Source organism: Pieris rapae, chromosome 22 (assembly GCF_905147795.1).
Source record: "Pieris rapae chromosome 22, ilPieRapa1.1, whole genome shotgun sequence".
Taxonomy (NCBI): Eukaryota; Metazoa; Arthropoda; class Insecta; order Lepidoptera; family Pieridae; genus Pieris; species Pieris rapae.
The window spans coordinates 3,514,519-3,524,268 of NC_059530.1; the positions used below are offsets into that span (position 1 = coordinate 3,514,519).

The following is a 9,750-nucleotide window of genomic DNA, read 5'->3' on the forward strand; positions in this document are numbered from 1 at the left end:
TCTACGATCAAATCCTCTTTTTGTGTAAAATTGTGACTCGCCGAACAACGGAAGCAAGTATTACATCAGAAAAAAACATCACACAATCTCACAATAAAGAAACTGACTCACAAACCAATAATGACCGTACCGCACCAGCCAATACTTCCGATAGAACAAAAACAAGCAAGAAGAGAAAGACAGACTGTAGCGAAGTTGATCGACAAATGCTTACTTTAATTAAATCAATTGACGATAAAGACGAGAGTAAGGGTATGTGTTTTTTTCAAAGGTATTGCTCCGATTGTAGACAAGTATAGTGACGACGATTATGTTGAATTTTGTATTGTATAAATTTAAACTAAGCGTAAAAGCATTTTTCTTTTAACACCGAGACTCCACGTCACATTGGACGCCAATTTCTTGTTAAACATATACTCAAAAACACTTACTCTGTATAATTATTCACTAATAGCAATTCTCAAAAATATCTAAGACAAATTTGTTTTGTATACTTTTACTTTTGTTTCGTCTATGTAACAAAAATTGTAAAGGTGCAAGGAAAAAGAAGGTATCAAATAGCCACTTCTACCTTGTATCTCCACCCTTTTGTGTATAATTTTTGTAAGCTTTAAAAGCACCATACATATTATTAAATTTTTTAATTAATTACCGAGTTTGTATATTGATGAAGCGGTCATGACTGTAAAGAGGCGTCCAAAATTATTTCAAACAATTAAAGAAACTTCCTTGCATACCGAGGGATCCAACACGGCTGCGGGTGCCTGCATGTTGCACCACGCTATATTCTAAAAATTGTTACGCCATGGCCGTAAGAATATTTAATCACCTTCCTAGAAGCTATAGATTTTTGATAATCAAAAAATAATAATAACAATTGCGAAAAAAAAAACCGCACTGCCAGTCCGCGTCGAAACGCCGCGGCCGTCCCGAACGGTCGAAATCTGTGCGACCAAAAAAGTGAAATTAATTGTTTAAAAATAGTTCCCAGAAGTTTTTCGTATAGTGTAACATATCAGTAGATGCAGAATAGAAAAGAAAATCCGCTACGTCTAACAGTGCTAAATTCATTTTAAAATTTTTTTCATTTTATATTTTTTATAACCTAAAAACTATTAAAAAACTTGTTTTGTGTGAAAACTCCCTCCACCACAGGGTGGAGTTATCAATGAAGCGCATGAAAAATAAAATATACGATTTTGTAGACTTTTCTCAGGCAGTTTATTCTGCAGGAAAAAACGTACAACCGAAAGAGATGACTTTACAAGATTTTTATGAGTGGGAAGATTACTACTCAGTATAAACTGTCTCGAATTAGACCGCGTCCATATATTAATTAAATAGTCGAAGTAGAAGTGAATAGAGGTCGTTTTGATTTCACATACAAAACCGGATTCGATAAAGATCCTATCACTGCCAGTATAATAAGAAATAAAATTTTAAAAACTGGAATTTTGCCACCACCGACAAATAAAACTGCACCAGACGGTATTTCCAAAACCAAAAAAGATAATATATTGAAGCCTTTCGAAAATATCTGTGCCTCTAGTGAAAAGGGGTACAAGTCTGATTTTCGCCAAATTGAGTTATATATGTTACAGTTAAAACCGGTTTTTAGATTTGTTAAAACTAGAATTAACTAATGCTCACAATTGAATATCAGTTAAAACTAGTTATTACTAGACAAAACGCGTTTTTTCGAAGTTAGTCAGTTAAAACTGTTCCGACCAAGGCTACTTTATTCTGATTGGTCGCGAGACATCACCTGATTCGGCAAACGCGGGGGAATCCCTTCCCAAGCACCGTCGGCGCGCTGTGCTTTCGTTCGCTCCATTCATTCATGCTTTGTTTTTATTCTGTTAAGCACGTATAGATTGATTCGAGCGCAAATAGTCATGGTAAACTTAAATGAAGGAACGCTGTGGAAAGAGTTTTTAAATAGATTATTAGCGATTCGTGAACATGAAAAAAAAAGAGGACCACTTTTATATTATGCCAAAAGAAACCTATGATCGTTTAGTGGACGAAATTAAAGAAGCACATTTAGCTGTTCAGAAATCTCAAAAACAGTACAGGAGACTGAAGCGATTTAAGGGAATTAATATTTGTGGAATACGTAAATTAGTGACTAGACAGGAGTCCATGAAACTTGTATGTAGATGAAATTTTTGATATCATTAAAGCAGCTCATGTGGCCATTGGTCATGGTGGTCGAGATAGACTTAAAAATGAAACTATGCAAACGATCACGAAAATATGCAAACATAACTTTAGAAATGATAAATATTTTTCTCTCTATGTGCGAAACCTGTCAGCGTAAAAAAAGGATGAAGAAAAAAGGACTCGTTTCAAAACCCATATTACATTCTGAAATGAACAGCCGTGGTCAAGTCGATCTTATCGACATGCAAACACAGGAAGATCGAGGATTTAAGTTTATAATGGTGTATCAGGACCATTTGACAAAATTTGTTTTGTTGCGTGCACTGAAAAGTAAGAGAGCCGTAGAGGTGACGTATCAGTTGACAGATATATTTTTAACATTTGGTGCTCCTTGCATCTTACACTCCGATAACGGGAGAGAATTTGTAAACTCTGTTATAAATGAGCTCGTTTCATTTTGGCCCGAATACACTGTAAATTAGTCCATGGAAAGCCAAGACACAGCCAAAGCCAAGGATCTGTTGAAAGGGCTAATCAAGACATAGAGAAAATGTTAGCTTCATGGATGCAAAATAACGATACTACAAATTGGTCAAATGGTATTCGGTTTGTACAGTTTATGAAAAATCGGGCGCTTCATTCTGGTATTAAACAATCACCATACAAAGCAATGTTTGGTATAGAACCGCGAGTAGGGCTTATGACTTCGACTTTGCCACGAGATGTTATTGAGGATATAAGAGATGAAGATGATCTAGAAAATGCGTTAAATAATAGTACAGATAATGCAGAAACTGAGCCTGTAGCTAGTTGCAGTGGAGAGCATATATATTATAACTGGAGCCAAACAAAAAGACGCAGAAAGTTCATCCAAAACAAGTGGAGAATCGCCAATCGAACTAGAAGCCAGTCAATATGATATTTATTACATTATATACACATATTATTATTTAAATGCACACACACTCACCACACATTTCTTGTAGTTTGCTTATAAATATAACTTTTCCTCTTTATTCTATCTAAAAGTGTTATATCCAATTTCCATTTAATGTACCTACTAAATATCTAGTATTTAAGTATTTCTTTTTGCATGTAAACCTGCCTAATATTTTACGATAGCATATACCTATGGTACGAAAATCTTTTTGTTACGGAAGAGCGTGGCCTCCTAACACAGGTGTTTTTACACTTAATAGAAGGTCGCAACCATAAAATGGTTTTTTGTACCGTTTTTGTTAAAGAAATAAAATATTTTTCATTTTCATATTGAAGCTGGAGCAACTACGGCTGTAGAGCCTCTAATAATACCACCAAATGACAAAGACCTCGAAGATAAAAACAAATTCAGCATTTCAGAGACTGCCATCTTTCGATACAATCGAGAAGAATTTCCTAAATTCCAATACCAGGGTTATGAAAGCGAACACTGGAATACTGTAAGTCTCCAATTCCATGTAGTGTTTTTGAGACTTCAAACATTGCGCGTTGTTATGAAGGCCCGATACCAATATCGAAAGAGAAGAAGAGCGACTTAATGTCTCTGCTACCACTCATTACAACAAGCGTGAGATCCTTTTACGTAAATTTATTGACTTCTGATGATGTAATTGACTCTCATCCTTTGGAACCTGTTGACAATACCTTGGAATAGACACAAATTCCGGAGCTTTGTGTCGTTCGTTTTGTTTTTTTCGAATTTAAATGATAGCTGAAGGAAGCTCTTTTGTAATTTTTAATTTTTGTAATAAAGCTTAAATAAATATGGATTTTTTATTTCAAAAACCTGTCATACATTTTGGATACAACTACAAAAAGAGTTTTGCATAAGTCTTTTTATATCAGGTAACACATAAGTTACATTTTGTGGAAAAGGCTACACGTAGTGTTTTTTATTAATAGAGTGGAAATGTGGATACTGAAGAAAAGATATGCATTGGGTAAGTAGTTCATTTCAAGTGTTTATTTATATCTTGTTAATTGAAAAAGTTACATTAAAATCAATTGAAATGCATATCCTTTTTCACTTGAAGAAAACTACGTGAAACGAGGTAGAATTTAAGTTATATCCACTAAGGCCTCTTTTCCATTACACGGTTTCTCGCCGTGAAAATCTACGGTTAATTCGCCGCGTGTAGGCACGATCGTCAGTGTGGTATGGATCACTATATGAGCTTGTCGACATGCACGGTGGCGCCAAGGCACGGCGCCGCGGCCGCGTGCGCCGTGACTGCCCCTCGGCGCGCCGCGTCTACGCACGGCGTGATTTTCACCAGTGTTGCATGGCAGTCTATCGGGGTGTGTCGACGGTGCCGGACGTACGCACGGATTCGTGACCGCTTATATACGCTGTTTCGCGATTTTATTATAAAATGAACATAAATCAAGAATTATTAATTACGTTGATTCAAGAAAGGCCTGTAATATGGGATAAGACCATCGACGATTATAAAAATAAGCGGCTTAAATATGATTCCTGGAAAGAAATATTTATTCATTTCCAGCCCACATTTGAAGATTTAAGTGGTGATGAGAAAAACAAGTTTGGTAAGTTACAGATATTTAATTATTAACTTTTTACTTATGCATAGTTGTTTTGATAGGAGAGGCGACCTTCGTTAGATACAAAATATTGTGCAAATCTGTTGCGAACTTCATTAGCCGCCAAACTTCCGCGAACTGCATTCGTGATAGGTAACTGGATTAGTTCCGATTCTGAATCAAGGGTGGACTCATTTTCACTCGCATTGTGAAACTGAAAGTTTTCCTGCTTATGTATAAAATTTTGCAAAACACAACATGTTTTCACAATAACAACTGCCAAATCGATGGACACATTCATTGGCCGGTGAAAAATTCGCCATTTATTGGATAAAATGCCAAACGCACATTCAACAAATCTTCGCGCTCTTGTGAGTCTGTAGTTAAATGTACGTTTTAATTGATCAAGCTGATGACCACCAAATGGACGAAGCAAGTGATAATGCAAAGCAAAGGCTTCGTCCGCAACGAACACATATGGCAAATCGTAGTCAATTCCAGGCAAACGTGTTGCATCGGGTAGATTTAATCCGTTGTTTGTTAAATTTTTCCAAAATGGGGTCTCTTTAAACACACTGGAATCACACTCCTTTCCGTAGGCGCCAACGTCAACAAATATAAAGTTGTAATCGCTATCTACTACTGCCATCAAAACTATAGAAAAAAAATGTTTGTAATTTAAAAACTCGAGCCACTATCAATTGGCTTAATAAGTCTGATGTGTTTTCCATCGACCGCTCCTAAGCACAGCGGGAAGTTGGAAGATTCTTGAAATTTGCTTGCAATGTGTAGCCAGTCTTCTTTAGATGGCATTTTCATATATTCTTTATACAGTTCTAACCAAATGTAGTGGCATACTTCACGTACGATGCAACTTATGGTTTTTATTCCAATTCTATAGCTGTAGTATAGGTCAGTAAAGGTATCTCCTGTTGCTAGATACCTGAAATATAAAACAAAACGGTTCAGGTTCAAATACTAAAACCCCATTTTAGGTCGGGGTCGATTCAGTTTAGGTCGGGGGTTTTCATAAATTTTGAATTTAATAATTATTATTTATTTATTTTCAGGGCAAATGGTGATGAAGAAGTGGACCAATATGAAAGATATCTGGATAAAATATGACAAAAAAATTAATGAATGTAAGTCTGGTTCTTCAGCAAAAAAAATAAGAAAATATATGTTCTATGATGAAATGATGTTCCTAAAAAAAATGTTGAGCATCGCAAGACCGATTCTAAAATGACTGAACATGTTCATGATTCTAGCCTCAGTAATGAAAATTTTGATAGTGCAGTCCCGAATCAATCAAGCTCGGGATACACTGAACGGAGTGAGACGCAAAAGGCTAAAAAAAAAAGAAAAAATGAACTAAGTGAAGTTGACATTAGGTTTATGAAGTTTATGGATTCAGCAGAACGAGATGAGAAACAGAAAAGCCGTAGTATGAACTTTTTTATGGGAATCTCTGATACAGTTGACAAGTTCAGTGATGAAAATATGATAGACTTTCAGTTTCAAGTAATTTCAATAATTAAAAATATTCAACAAAGACAGTGTACTCAGTATATACCTACATCAAGAAACCAATGGGATCAAGGCCATCAAGGATATTTAAGTGGTACAGCATCCTCAAATGCGCAATCGTCAACATATGGATATTCTACAGCTGCTAGATCGAGCTATGGAATAAGTCGTCCACAGACGTCTTCTCATGATTTTGGACACGGTTCTGGTTTAGAGCCAATCCACTACCGACCCGAATCACAATTATCTGTACATAGTGTAAATGCGGAAAGTATCTCGGCAGATTCTCAAGTTTCTATTGAAGACGAATTCGATTTTAGTACCGCACTTGAGTAGCATTTTCAGCGTAGTGTATTTTTTGATTTACTTGTTCTTAAATTAATAATTATTAAAATTCAATTACATGTAATAATTTTGTTTGTGTGCAATAAACAATTTTAAACTAAAATATGTCATTTAATTTTGTACCTACTTACCTCAGAGTTACAGCCAATCTTTCTGCGGGCGGTATACTCTCTCGCATAAAAGTATCTTGATGTTTTAGTTCCTGGGATAATTTTTGGAGCAAGTTGTCGAATGTAGTTTTCTGCATTCTAAAATAATTGTAAAACTTGTCTTCATCTTCTCTCAATTGATTCTTGACAAGTGTATGAAACGCGCCATATTCCTCCCTTTTTTCTAAAATCGGATGTATCCAAAACCTTACTTCCCTTTTTTTTCTATTTTCTTTTTCCTATATATGTAATAAGCAACTATAATCTTTTTTTTCGTAAGAAAATTCATGACGCAGCACGTCCTACACAGCCCGAGTAAAAAGCGCTACTAGCCAGTACTTACCAATGTCTCGCGCGGTGATTTTGCCGTATCATGTACAAGCTAGCACGTTTTTTCAACCGTACGGCTTACACACCGTACGTTTGAACAACCGTGTAATGGAAAAGATGCCTAAAGGTTTTTTTTTGGTCTGGGTACAAGTCGTTATCTTTTAAAATATTAAGTTTAGGTAAAAATAAATATTATTATATGAAAGAGCGTATATTTTATACTCTAAATGCATATAACAGTAATTCATCTATCAACTAGTTAAAGTACAGCGAACGATAATGTGGGTTAATTTAGGCTCGCCAACATCTCGTCTCCTGTAAAGTTGCGTTTTTCAACTTATACCCCTTTTCACTAGAGGCACAGATATTTGATGTCCTCGATTCATAAACTTGGTCCAATGCGTACAAACAGGCATTAAACTCAAAAAACTATCAAAAGGCATTTGACCGATTAGATGAAGCAAAAGCTGTCATAACTTACTTATCTGTGGTTATTCCTAGGGGTAACACATTAAAAAAAGTAAATATATTAAAATCTCCAAGACACACAGGTTTTTTTTAGGTTTTTGCGTGTGCATTGAAAGTGCAAAAAAGTTGTTCAAAAGTTTAGTGTTAGTCCAAGGCACAATACTTACGTATCTGCCCTTACATAAGATCAGCCAAGATCATATAGAATTTTTTTTTCCAATGTTCGTAGCCATGGCGGGTTATTCAGTGTGACCATATTTAAGTTTGTCATTATGCTAGCTACTTGGTTAAAATCTGCTAAACTTTTTTAAAAACTGTTAAAATTCTGCTATTTTATAAAATAAAAGGTTTAAAACTTGTAGGTATCATTTTTTTATTGAAAATTTTAAATTTAATTTTAAATCTAAATTTCTTATTTTTCCGTGACATCTGACTCGTCAATATTTGAATTAAGTGTACTTAGTTGAATTTTGGGCTGTTTTTAACATATTTTTTGTAGGCGTAAAATTTACGCATCCATCCTGTTCTTTTACAGCTTGTTTTACATGTAGGATTGCAGACACATGTTCATTTTTAAATCTGTTCCTTTGGTCTGTTTTTACATTATTCACCTGAGAAATATTATTTCACAAGCTGTATTGGACATTGGATAAATCAAATGTGCGTACTTCTTATTTCCATCTGCTCGAGTCATTTTTGCAATGTGGCCCAAAAATCGTTCAGTATTCATAGGCGTGGGGTTAGAGCTTCCACCTCATTCTAACAGCTCACTCACTGCCTTATCCACTTTGAGCTCCCTGTATTATCGCTGTCAATAATTTGTACGTCAGGTTCATGGATCAAATTTGGAAATTGGGATACCAAATCAGCAAGACTTGAAAAATCCTTGTAGACAACATTCTGTGGATCAAGACATTGTAATTGCTCAAACTCTTTATTCAGGGGTAAACGTTGTTTTAGTTGAACACAAAGTTGGATCAAAAATGATTGAATACGCTGCTGGAATGTTAAGATTTCTGCCTTTTGTCTGGCATCTTGAGCTAATATTTTAATTAGTTTACTGACATATACTACGAGATAGATATCATTTAAAGGTAAAAAGTAAGTAAATAAGTCCGAAGGATGTGTGTTCCTCAAGTAGGTAGTTTTTATATAACACCATAGAATTAAAACAAGCATATCGGCTGAATCTTTGTATAGGTACTCTTTGTGCTGTGGAATACTCCCCTTGGAATATTACATTCATTTTATTTGGGATGAGTTAAATGTAATATAGGGCATAAAAATAAAGTTTAATGAATATATATAGTGTTTAATAAATTGAAATTGGTAGACTTTAAAATTGTTATTTTTGGAAATATATAAAAGTTAACTTATTATGTTTGCATAATGCTAATGTTATGCTAATATTTTTCTAAATTCTGCTAATAACTGCAAAATTTTTCCAATCTGCGACATAATATGCTACGCTGTGAATTGGAGGTCATATTCTGCTAAAATCGCAAAATTCTGCTAAATCTGATCACACTGGGCGGGTATAATGATAATCCCACAGCGCGACAACTCGAAGCAATATATAAGAAACTATTGGTACACACAGAGCTAAACCGAAATGAACGAGGTACAAATTGTATTCCTTTAGAAAAAATATCAATTTTAGATTATTATTCTTCAGGGATAAAAAAAAATCAACGACACATCTTTGTCATTCTGTATTAATTTAGAGGCAGATAAATAATTTTCCATCACAGAGGAATACAGATATAGATAGCTACACATACTTATCTCCTTTCGGCGAGGAAGTAGTGAAATACATAGCGGGCTACGTGGTTTTTTCTATCATTAAAAAAATCAAATGCAGTATCTGCGTCAAGGCTCTTTTAGGCGTGCAGTGTAAAGAAAGCTTGATTTATCAAAAAAGTAGAGGTGGCTTAATGTATGCCTCAGAAGAGATAATATTCTTATGTCGCTTTTGTGAATTCGAGATTAGAGCCACACTTACGTCGGATAAAAAAGTTGATCCTAAATACAATACTTAACGAATTGTTATTCAAACTAAAGTTTGAAAAAAAAACTAGTAGGGAAAACACTCTTTCATTCTATCGAGGAACATTATTTTGACAACGATTATGTGACGCATAACATAGAACTGGCAAATGTTGTTATGGAAAAATATGTAAGCACGAGAATCACTTACCTTTCTAAGAAAAAGGATCCAAAAAATGTA

General features: G+C 34.8%; 1 long non-coding RNA gene and 1 pseudogene across 1 annotated transcript; one reads left to right on the plus strand and one right to left on the minus strand.

The window, feature by feature from the left end:
- Positions 1–4,431: 4,431 nt before the first annotated feature.
- Positions 4,432–6,731, plus strand: LOC123690148 (annotated as a pseudogene).
- On the minus strand, positions 4,712–7,186 carry LOC123690156. Its single transcript, XR_006750952.1, has 2 exons — positions 6,708–7,186; positions 4,712–5,647 (listed from the first exon to the last, which is right to left on the minus strand). It is a non-coding gene; the product is annotated as an uncharacterized LOC123690156 (long non-coding RNA).
- Positions 7,187–9,750: the final 2,564 nt, after the last annotated feature.